Here is a 12,122-nt window from a genome sequence, read left to right as displayed (position 1 = left end):
AGCAGGAAAGAACAAATTGTTCAATGGAAAAGAATAGCAAGCTCCAAAACAGACCCACACATAGGAAAAACTTGCAGAGGAAGCACTGCAGATGATAGGATAAAACGTGGCCTATTTAACAAATAGTACCAGGACATCTACTAACCCATGTGGGAAATAAATAAAATGCAATCATATTTCAACCTTAAAGAAAAATTAATTTCTGCTGAAGAGGGGAGGATTTCTGAAGACATAAAAAAAAAGGCTAACCAAAAAAGGAACATTGATAAAGTTTTCTACGTTGGATTTTTTTTTAATCCTGGTCATTTGTTTCACTATAAACAAGGTGAAAAGAGAAAAAGAAGGTATTTACAAGGATTTGTATGCAGCATTTATAAAGAACTTCTGGAAATCTATTAGAAAAAAAGGACTTCTATTTCCATTAAAATAAAAAAATAACATTGACAATAACCCCCAAAAAGTATAAAGTATTTTTAAATATCCTTAAAGTATTTTTAAATATCCACCAAAGAGCTGGCATAAGAGTAAGGGAAAACTAGGCCAACCATCTAAGGGAAATTGGGAGCCCAGAGAGGTAAGCAGAGCACCTGAGCAAACACTATACATAATGAAGAAAGTCAAGTGCATTCTCTTTGACCTTAGAATCAACTGTTTAACACAGTACTGGGGGTCCTGGACAACACTGCTCTACTGGGAAAGAAATAAGCAATTTAAAAGACAAGCGTTTAAAACACCATTATTTAGAGAGTATATGATCATTTACCCAGATAAACCAATAAAATCAATAAGCAATTAAAACTAATAAAAGAGCTCAGCAGGATGCTGGATACAAAATCAAATTACCAAAATGTCAATAGCAATAACCTAGAAGCAATAATCTAGAGAAATAACCCAGAAAATAACATAGAAAATCTTTGAAAATGAAGACACCATTCAGAATAACACCAAAAGCTAGATATTATCAGGAAATTAACAGAGGACATCCAAGACTTCCACGGAGAAAATTTCTGAAACATTTTTAAGATCACAAAGATTATCTTAGTAGGTGGAGAGACATTCCACACTCTTGTTTAGAATGACATGATAAAGATATCCATCCTCTCCAAGTTAACTTTTAGAAATTTATAGAAATTCAACAGAATCTAATCAGGATTTCAATTAGATCATTTTTTAGGAACTCCAAAAACTTACTCTAAAATTTATATGGAAGAAAAAAGACCACAATTGCTAGTCAATTCTGAAACAGAAAAGCAAAGAAGAGAGTCTCACTCTACCATCTATTAAGACATACAACAAAGCCATGGCATGTCTATGGCTTTCTTGGTGCAAGAAGAGACAAACAGAATTGAAGAGAGGGCTTGGAGATAGACAGATAGAGATGGAGATGCAGACGCAGATGGAGATGGAGATGGAGGGGAGCGGGGAGCGGGGAAAGGAGGCGGAAGGAAAGGGAGAGGGAGGAAGAGGAACAGAGAAACATGGCAGCTATATCAATTTCATTATATCAAAAAGGACTTCTGCTTATTGAAGGACACAATGGACAAATTTAAAAGACAGAGGGGAATTCCCTGGCGGTCCAGTGGTTAGGACTCGGCGCTTTCACTGCCAGGTCCGGGTTCAGTCCCTGGTCAGGAAACAGAGTGCTGAGTGAAATGAGAAATAGAATGATCTATTACCTCTACCATTTAGGTAAGTTAAAATATTTGCACACAAAACAATATACATTTTACAAGAACATATACAAATAAAAAATTCAGGGACTTCCCTGGTGGAGCAATGATTAAGAATCCGCCTGCCAGTGCAGGGGACACGGGTTTGAGCCCTGGCCCGGGAAGATCCCATGTGCCTTGGAGCAACTAAGCCCGTGCGCCACAATTACTGAACCCATGTGCCACAACTACTGAAGCCCACGTGCCTAGAGCCCGTGCTCTGCAACAAGAGAAGCCACCGCAATGAGAAGCCCGCACACTGCAACCAAGAGTAGACCCCGCTCGCCACAACTAGAGGAAGCCCGCATGCAGCAGCGAAGACCCAACACAGCCAAATAGATAAATAAATAAATAAACCTTAAAAAAAAAAATGCACATCAAACACAATAGAATGGTTGACTTTGGCAAGGAGGGCATTAGGAGTGGGTAACGATAATAAAAGGAGTAAACAATTAAGGGGGGGGAATAAGGGAGCCTTTCAAGGACAAATGATAATAGAGGGTGAGGGTCATGAACTGAGGGTTATGAGTAACTCAACCCTCTGCCTCTGAGGTCCAAAAAAAAAAGTAGAAAAAGAGAGTGACTGGGTAGCTTTAGATAAGATGACCAGGGTAGGTCTCCTTGGTAAAGATCAAAGGCAAACACTAAGGAATAAATGAGGAAACAAAGGGATAGGGCACAAGATAAGAACTTGGTAGGCAGGGATCAATCATGTAGGGATTTAGAAGGAGGTCAGATTTTATTCTAGCATGATGAGATATCACAGGATGGTTTTAAGCAGAGGGTGAAAATATCTGAGTTACAGTTTTAAAGATCACTTTGGCTTCCTCATGGAGAATAGGCTAGGGATAGAAGGGCCAAGAGTGAAAATGGGAAAACCAGTCAGGAGGCTACCGCAATAGTACTGTCAAGAGGTGAAAATGGGGACTTCCCTGGCAGTCCAATGGTTAAGACTTCGCCTTCCAATGCAGGGAGCGCGGGTTCGATCCCTAGTCGGGGAGCTAAGATCCCACATGTCTTGTGGCCAAAAACAAAACAAAACATAAACCAGAAACAATATTGTAACAAATTCAATAAAAGACTTTAAAAATGGTCCACATCCGGGCGTCCCTGGTGGCACAGTGGTTAAGAATCCGCCTGCCAACGCAGGGGACACGGGTTCGAGCCCTGGTCTGGGAAGATCCCACGTGCCGCGGAGCAACTAAGCCCGTGCGCTACAACTACTGAGCCTGGGCTCTGGAGCCCGCGAGCCACAGCTACTGAAGCCCGCGCGCCTAGAGCCCGTGCTTCACGACAAGAGAAGCCACCGCAATGAGAAGCCAGTGCACTGCAACGAAGAATAGCTCCCGCTCGCCGCAACTAGAGAAAGCCCACGCCCAGCAGCAAAGACCCAACGCAGCCAAAAATAAATAAAAATAAAATAAATAATTTTTTTTTAAAAATGGTCCACATCCAAAAAAAATCTTTAAAAAAAAAATAGAGGTGAAAATGGCTTCGCATGAACTGGTGGGCAGTGGTTGTAGAGATGGAGAAGAGGAACTGATTCTGAATGTGTTCTGGAAGAAGAGCCAACCAAATTCATATTTTGGATGTGGGGAAATAAGGGAACAGGAGGTATCAGGGATAATTACAGATACTTGAGCTTGAGCAACTGGGTGGTTAGAAGTGCCCTGTGCCAGGATGGGGAAATCTGAGCAAAGAGCAGACTTGGAGGTAGAAACGAAAAGTTCTTGGCCATATAAAATTTGAGGGGCCTTTTGGACATCCAAATTAAGATGTTAAGTAGGAAGTTAGATATAGCATCTGGAGCTTGGGGGAGAGGTTGGTTGGGGACTTTTTCTGTTATACAGCAGGTTCAAACTGGAACTGGAACCCAGGCTTCCTGGTTCCGAAACCATTTGCTTCCAACTTTCCTTGTAGCCAAGGTAAGTGCAAGCATTTGGCCCTGTACAGAAAGTGAAAAGAGAAAACACCATTGGCTGGCAGAGTTAGGGCACCCACAAGCCTCACCGGCCTCACCAAGGTGCTCTTCCTCTCCATGGGCAGAGAGGTCCAAGTGCGACAACCACCTTGGCCAACACAGGCAGCATTCTGAGCCCACTGGTGGGCATGACCTCCGAGCTCTACCCTTCCCTGCCTCTCTTCATCTATGGTGCGGTCCTTGTGGCTGCCTGCCCCATCACTGTTCTCCTGCCAGAGACTCTGGGCCTGCCACTGCCCAACACACTGCAGGACCTGGAGAGAAGGTACGCTGCACCCTCCCCTACCCTCCCTACACTCAGAGCTATCAGGCCCTCACAAATCCTTGATCCAGCCCCATTTAACAAAAAAAGGCCAGACCCAGGGGAGAGCAGGGACTTACCTGGGGTCATTCAGCTGGATTCTGGTGGAGCCAAAGCCAGAATCCAGGCCTCCTGCTTCCTTTGGCTCCTGGTCCTGTTCTCACAGATAGGCTGAGTCCCCTAGAATCCTTTCTGGGACTCTTGGAAACAGTGGGAGATTTGGACATAAAATGGGACAGCTGAGCACAAACACCTAAAAAGGATCCCCCATCTCTACTCCCACGCCCTGCTTCTCCTTCCCCCGTATGTGGAAAGAGAAATCGGGGCACAAGCAGCAGAGCAGCAGATGGTCCCACTCCAGTCCTCCTGAGAACTGAGAAGGGGCAGAGAGTGGACAGAGCCCCTGCATCTCCTGTACGTCCACACCAAGTGGAGGAACGGAGAAATGGCAGCCAGGGGAAGACGGGAGGGACCTCTACTGGACCTGTGGTTCCAGAGAATACTTCCCCTGGGCCCCCCACTCCTAGCCAGACCCACCCTACCATTTCATTAAAAGTAGCTATGCACAACTTCTCCCACTGTTCCCACAGAGGTCACTCCACTTCAGCTAACCCTCTGTCCAAAAACTCATGCAGCGATCGTCTATGTAGAAAATCCAATGGAATCTACACAAATGCTACCACAATGAAAACAAATTTAGCAAGGTTGTGGGCTATCAGATCAATATTTTTAAAGAATTGTATTTCTGGTGGTGCAGAACCTGGTGGCGCAGTGGTTAAGAATCCACCTGCCAATGCAGGGGACACGGGTTCAAGCCTTGGCCCTGGAAGATCCCACGTGCCGCGGAGCAACTAAGCCCATGCGCCACAACTACTGAGCCTGCGCTCTACAGCCCGCGAGCCACAACTTCTGAGCTCACGTGCCACAACTACTGAAGCCCATGCACCTAGAGCCCGTGTTCCGCAACAAGAGAAGCCACCGCAATGAGAAGTCCGCGCACTACAACGAAGAGTAGCCCATGCTCACCGCAACTAGAGAAAACCCTGCGCACAGCAACGAACGCCCAACACAGCCAAACATAAATAAATAAAATAAATAAATTTATTTTTAAAAAAAGAAAGAGAAGCCACCGCAAAGAGAAGCCCACGCACCGAAACGAAGAGTAGCCCCCGCTCGCCACAACTAGAGAAAAGCCTGCGTGCAGCAACGAAGATCCAACGCAGCCAAACATAAATAAATAAATTCATTTTTTTAAAAAAAGAATTGTATTTCTATATACTAGCAATAAACAACTGGAATTTGAAATTTTAAAAAGAATACCATTTACAGTAGCATCAAAAATGTGAAATCTATGAAGACAGTAAAAACATCAGTGTTTGCTCGAGGCTCAGAGGGAGGGAAGAAGGATGAATAGGAGGGACACGGGGGATTTTTAGGGCAGGAAAATTATTCTATGACACTATAATGTCATTATATGTGCCAAAATGCTTGATAAGCTACAAGGTAAGTAGTATTATTATCCTTAGGCTGAGGAAGGTCGTGAGACACAGCTAAGAAATAACGGAGCCTACACTTGAACTCAGTTGACTTGACAGCAGAATTCATGTGTGTGTACACACACACACACACACACACACACACACACACACACACACACACACACCGTGCTCCCACGTTTCTCGCCAGTTTTCTCTGCTCCCTTCACGGCTTTCTTTTAGTTACACTGAAAACCTTTATGCATCTTGCTCCCCCCACCTCCCTATTCAGTCTTTCCTGGAAGCAGAGAAGGGACTAAAATGAACGCAGCCAATCAGGAGGCTGTGAAACTCTTCCCCCCTCCCTGAGGCAGATGCTAACATCTAGAAACAAAGGAGAAAAGAAGAAAGGGGAGAAGAATGCTGAAGCAGGCTAGTCTCAGCCCTCCAGGCCGGATCCTGGCTGCTGGAGCAGTGTGTGACTTACACTTGGGCTCTTGTCCAGGAAGTTCAGCCTCCAAACTAATCCAGGCTTTCCTGCTGGACTCCAGGCTCTTCTCCTCCTCTTCTTCTCCGCCTCCAGTGAGCCTTGGGTTGGCACTGATGAGGCCCAAGAAGGCAAAACACAGCAAGAGGAGGCACTGAGATCTGGTCTCATCCCTCCATCCCTCAGGCCCTTCCTCCTCCTCAACCTCTGCCTGCCTCTCCTGGGATGGCAGGAACCAGCACTGATGGCACTGGGAAGTCCACGTGAAAGAGGGATGGAGGATGGCATGATCTGCAGTCCAGAAGAGAACCCAGGATTCCTGGTCCTTGTACCCGTTCTGGGCTGGGGGTGGAGGCGATGAGGGGCTCTGGCAGCGGCTGCAGAGAGGCAGGAGCGGGTGGACGCAAGCTGTGGCTGCCCAGCCCGGAAAGCTGACAGTTCATCCAGGCTCAGCTGCCTACCCAAGGCCTGCTCTGGCTCCTTCCTGAGCTAATGGGATTCTACACTGGCCCAGGAAGCCTGCCTCCTGCCCCATCCACAGACAGGCACCTATTGCCCCAGCCCCAGGGAGGGGCGGAGGAGGGCCCGTGCGACCTGTACCTGGCTCTGAAGCTGCTGGCGCAAATGTGCAACCGCGCATCGAAACCGCAGGTACCCTCCGGAATCCCACTGGTCCTGGTCTCTGATTCTAGAGACCCTTAGCCTTGGCCCTGCCCCGACCCCAGCTTCTGGCCCCGCCCCTGGCTTCTGGCCCCGCCCCCTCCTTCTACCAACCCAGCCTTCAGAGCCTCAGCTGCGTCTCCGACCCTGGCCCCGCCTCTCGGCCTTGGCGCTGCCCCTGAGACCTGGCCCCAGGTTCAATCGCAAGGCCTCATCACCTGGCCCGACCTCTCAGCTCCTTCACCTGCTGCACTCCTCCCTTCCTGGCCGGATGACTGGTTCAGGACTGTCCTCACCTGAGTGAGCCAGGTGAGTGCCCCTTCCCCCACGCAGCCCCGCCCCTGTGCCATGCCCCACCCCTCTCTGGCCTTTACCTGCCTCCCAGCCCAACCTGCACCACCACCAACGCAGAGTTTCTCTCCATTATCTCACTAATCCTCCTGGGTTCCTGCGGGACAAGACCTGCTACCCGCATTTTACAAGCCAGGAAAGTCCTGTCCAGTCCCTGGGCCGGGTCTCTGCACCTCTTTTTCTCCCTGGACCTTCCCAGTGGTATCCATGTCCAGTTCATCCTCCCAGAAGGATTCTGAGTCCAGGGCCGGGACTAGGATGAAAGGCACTTGGACTCACCTCTCCTGCCTCGCCCTGCCCCTGTCTTCCCTTAAAAGTTTGACATTTTGGGGGCTTCCCTGGTGGCGCAGTGGTTGAGAATCTGCCTGCCAATGCAGGGGACGCGGGTTCGAGCCCTGGTCTGGGAAGATCCCACATGCCGCAGAGCAGCTAGGCCTGTGAGCCACAATTACTGAGCCTGCGCGTCTGGAGCCTGTGCTCGGCAACGAGAGAGGCCGCGATAGTGAGAGGCCCGCGCACCGTGATGAAGAGTGGCCCCCGCTTGCCGCAACTAGAGAAAGCCCTCGCACAGAAACGAAGACCCAACACAGCCATACATACATACATAAAAAGAATGTAAGCAGACAAGAATAGCATTAAAAAAATAAAAAATTTAAAAAAAAAAAAAGTTTGACATTCTGGGACTTCCCTGGTGGCTCAGTGGTTAAGAATCCACCTGCCAATGCAGGGGACACGGGTTCGAGCCCTGGTCCGGGAAGATCCCACATGCCACGGAACAACTAAGCCCGTGCGCCACAACTACTGAGCCTGCGCTCTAGAGCCCGTGAGCCACAACTACTGAGCCTGCGTGCCACAACTACTGAAGGCCACGCGCCTAGAGCCCAGGCTCCGCAACAAGAGAAGCCACCGCAATGAGAAGCCCGTGCATTGCAACAAAGAGTAGCCCCCGCTCGCCGCAACTAGAGAAAGCCCTCATGCAGCAACAAAGACCCAATGCAGCCAAAAATAAATAAATAAATAATAAATAATTTTTTTTTTAAAGTTTGACATTTTGTTCATCGTAGATTCTTTTTGTGTTAATTTTGATTCTTTTAAGTATTACGTTAAAACATTACATATCTTGATTACTGAGCTTTTTGGCACCCCTGAGATTTTGCACCTGAGGCGAGTCCAGCCCTGCCCTGCACACGCCACCTTCCTTGGCTGCCCATTGCTCGGGAGACATTCAGGGACATTCATGATCTGGCCCCTGCCAAGGTCTCTGGGTTCCTCTCTCTGTGCCCACTGCCCCAAGCCCTAGCCCTTTGTATGATCTCCTTATCATCTTTATCTTGCAGAAACTTGATGGTTTGTTTACCATTACCAGGCAAAAGTAACAGTAGTGCAAAGTCATCTAGTAAGGAAAGTGCTTGGCATGTTCTGGGAATAACAAGGCCCATGTGGCTGGAGCAGAGTAGCAAGGAAGCAGTGGAAGGAAATTAGATCAAGGAGGGAGAAGAGGCTGATCACACAGGGGCCTTGCAGGTACTTATAAGGCCTGGAGCTTTACTCTGAAAAAGATAAGTTGATAGAGCATCTCAAAGGGTGGAGGGATATGATTTGACTTATATGTCAAAGGGAACCTTCTGAATGCTACGTTGAGGACAGACTGTACAGTGAGTCAGGGTAGAAGCAGGAAGACCAGTGTGGAGGCAGTTATCCAGGTGAGAGATGACACTGGCCGAGACCACAGTGGCTGCACCCTGGATATATTTAAGGAAGAGACAACAGGATTTTCTAATGAATTAGATTCAGGATGTGAGAGAGAGAGTAAAGTCAAGAATGACTGCAAGGTTTGAGGCCTGAGCTCCTGGAAGGACAGGGTTGCCATCTACTGAGATAGGCAAGGCTGAAGATAGAGCAGTTTTGGGTTAGGGATGAGTCATGTCTGAGATGATTCTAGATATCCAAGTGGAGCTGGCAGCCAGCAATAATGACAGCAATAACAATAATCATAGCTCCAGCCGTAGTACTAATCGGAGGCAGGCACTCTTCCAACGCTTTACATGTCTTAACTCATTTAATCCTCGTAACAACCCTGTGACGTTGAGCTATTATTATCCCCATTTTAGAGATGAGGAAATATTGGATATACGAGTCTGGTGTTCAGAGGAGAGGCTGGGCTGGAGACATTAATGTGTAAGTTATCAATGTGTGGGTGGCATAAGTCACCTGTGAAGTGCGTGTGAAGGTCCAAGGACTGAGCCCAGATACTCCAAAGTTTAGAGAGTGGGAGGATGAGGAAGATCAGCAAAGGAGATTGAGGAACAACAGCCAGGGATGTAGCAGGAGAAAAAATGGGGGGTCCTCAGAGGCTCTGTACAGAAACTATTTCTAGAAGGAGGAAGTGATGAAGAGAAAGCACTTTGGAAACTGCAAATTGAGATCTCAATACAAGGAGACAATTTAGGGTTAGTCACTAGCCACTGAATGGTTATATAGCCTACCGCAAGTCGCAGGGAATCAGCTCCCACACCTGGAAAATGGATCTTTACACCCTGTGACTGGTCCTTATCCCCAGTCTCATCCCAGGACCACCTGCTGAGTTAGGCTTACCACCCTCATCCCTCTGCATTGACCTTCCCACCATCCCCCCACCCCTTGCCACTTGCCTCACTAGAATGTTCTAGTTCATAATCTATATTTTTGCCTCCAAGGTGTTCCCTCATCTTGAACCAGGCTTATGATGGGGCGAGGAGTGTAATTACTTTAAATACTTGTAGGATTCACCTCCCATCCTGCGTCTCCTCTGGGCCCTGGCTGTCCTTTGACCCTGGCTCGGGCCCAAAGACTCAAGAGGTGCAGCTAGGGAGAGAGAAAGTGCTGCCTCAACTCCCTAGAACCCAAAATCTCAGACGTGGCTTTAGAGAGGAAGGCTGGGAGCCATGGGTCGGAAGTGGGACTAGGGCCGGGAGCTGAGGTTCAAGGTGCAGGGGTCTGGGGCTGGGAACCAGGAGACTTGGGGCCAGAGGCCTCAAAGGGGGCTGGGGAATAAGGTCTCTTGACTGAGGACTAGAGGCTGGAGGCTGGGTGGGGGAAACTTGAGGTTGGGGCATGGGATTGGGAACCAGGAAAACACAACTTGGGGCTATGGGAAGCCATCACATTGAACCCTGCCAGGATGGCCCAAACAGCACCCCTCAGGCCTCTGGCGACCAGAAAAGATCAGAGAAGGGGCAGCTGGATGGAGTTTGAGCTCTCCAGGGCTGAGCCAGGGAAAGTCACAGAAGGTCACGCACAAAGAAGGACACACTAAGGTGAGTAGAGCAAGGGCCCAGAGATGGAAGTATCCAGGAAAGGCTGGGGCAAGGAAACAAGTCCTCAAAGGGGCAGGAGTCCAGGGGACTGAACGATGGAGGGAATGCCTAAAATGATCACATACTGGAGCTGGAGGGTTTCTAGATAAGCTAGTCCAGAGTGAGTCAAGTATGTTCCTCAGATGCCGGTCCTAAAATGTGCTCTACAGAAAAATGGTTCTGTGGTGAAGTAAGTTTGGAAAACTGTATGTTCTCTCTGCCTCTCAGAGATTTTTAGTGTGCATTTGCCATTTAAAGGTTCTGATAGGTTCCTACAGTAAAGAAAGCCTAATTAATTTTCTATTTTATCACGGAAGTCTCTTTTCTTATAACTTACACCTACTAATGTCCTGCAACATAGACTTTGAGGAACAGTAGACTAGCCTCCCATTTTACTTCCAGGAAACCAAAGCTCAGAGAAGGAGAGTAATGTGCCCAGCGTTTCATGACCAGGAGAGGCAGAGCTGAGTAAAACCCCAGGTGTCCCATTTTCAAAGAACATCAGAGCTGGGAAAGTGCTCTGGGACCATCTAGTGCATCAAGTCTCTCTTTGCCTTTGCCCTCAGTTCCATTTATGGATGGGTAGACTGAGGCTGGGAGAGGGGCCATGACTATTTCTCTCCCACAGGGTCTAGACTGGGCCCCCAACTTGACTCAGTCCGGTGCCCTGACAACTCTGGAACCAGATCATCCTCCCCAGCCAGGCCTACACTCGCCCCACTAGGGCCAGCTCCCACTGACCATCCCTCTACCTTTCTTCACCTTTTTTCCTATTCTTAGGAAGTTCATGGACTCTGGTCTGCCCTGGTACCTTTCTCAGGATCATTTTATCTCCTCAGCTCATTCACCAACCCCACGGCTTCTGGGTTCTGGTTTCTCCTGTTCCCTCCCCAGTGTTGAACACAGTGCTGGGCATAGATTCCAGACTGTTCCCTCAGGATGGGGCTGCATTATCAATCTGGAGGAAGTAGGATGTGTTATAGGCTGCACTGTGTGGTTTTTAAACAGGGACTACTGGTTGACAGCTCTGGAGGCCTATCCCTGGAATGTAGGGCAAGGGAGCAAAAGATCCCCAGGAGGAGGGCTGAACTGGAGTAGGCTTTTATCCCTGTCTTCCCCCCACCCCAGGTGGTTTGCAGAGTCAGCCCACTGGCTGTTGGCGGCAGGAAAGCTAGAGCAGGCTGAGCATGTGCTCAAGGAAGAGGTTCACATCCCTGGGAGAAAAACACAGAGATAAATACTCACCCCAGAAGTGAGGCAGCTTGAGGCCCAAGCAAGGCTGCTTCCCACCATCCAAAACCCAGACCCAGCCTGGCTTCCTACCTCCCTCCCTGCACTGCCGCCATTTTCTGTTGGGAGGTCTCCCTTCAGACAAGGGCTTCCTTCCTCTGATATGCACCCAATCCCTCCCTTTCTGAGCCTCTGGTCCTCTGTGGGAAGGGGAAGAAGGGCAAGAAGGGTGGGGAAGTCTGGTCCCCCACCGCTGAGGGCTGTGTGCTCCCTACCCCTGCTGGCTGGGCACATCCCCTTCTCCATCTCCCCAGGGGACTCCAGCTTCAAGCAAACCACTGATGTGCCCGAGGGAAAGGCAGCTCCAGCCAGCAGGCCCCTCCCCCGCCCTGGCCTCAGCCCTGGAGCTACGGCCCCTAACTCGATTGTGCACCGTTAATCACAGCGTGTGCCAGCCGGTGGAGTAAACAGGCGGCCTCCGAGGTCCACTCAAACTCATCAATCCCTGCCTTGGTCAGACCTCCTTTGGCGCTGGGGCTGGCAGGAGGCGCCAAGGGGGCGGGGAAGGGGGGCCATGGAACCAGGGTCGTGTT

Source organism: Eschrichtius robustus, chromosome 11, assembly GCF_028021215.1.
Source record: "Eschrichtius robustus isolate mEscRob2 chromosome 11, mEscRob2.pri, whole genome shotgun sequence".
Taxonomy (NCBI): domain Eukaryota; kingdom Metazoa; phylum Chordata; class Mammalia; order Artiodactyla; family Eschrichtiidae; genus Eschrichtius; species Eschrichtius robustus.
This window is presented reverse-complemented; position numbering follows the sequence as displayed.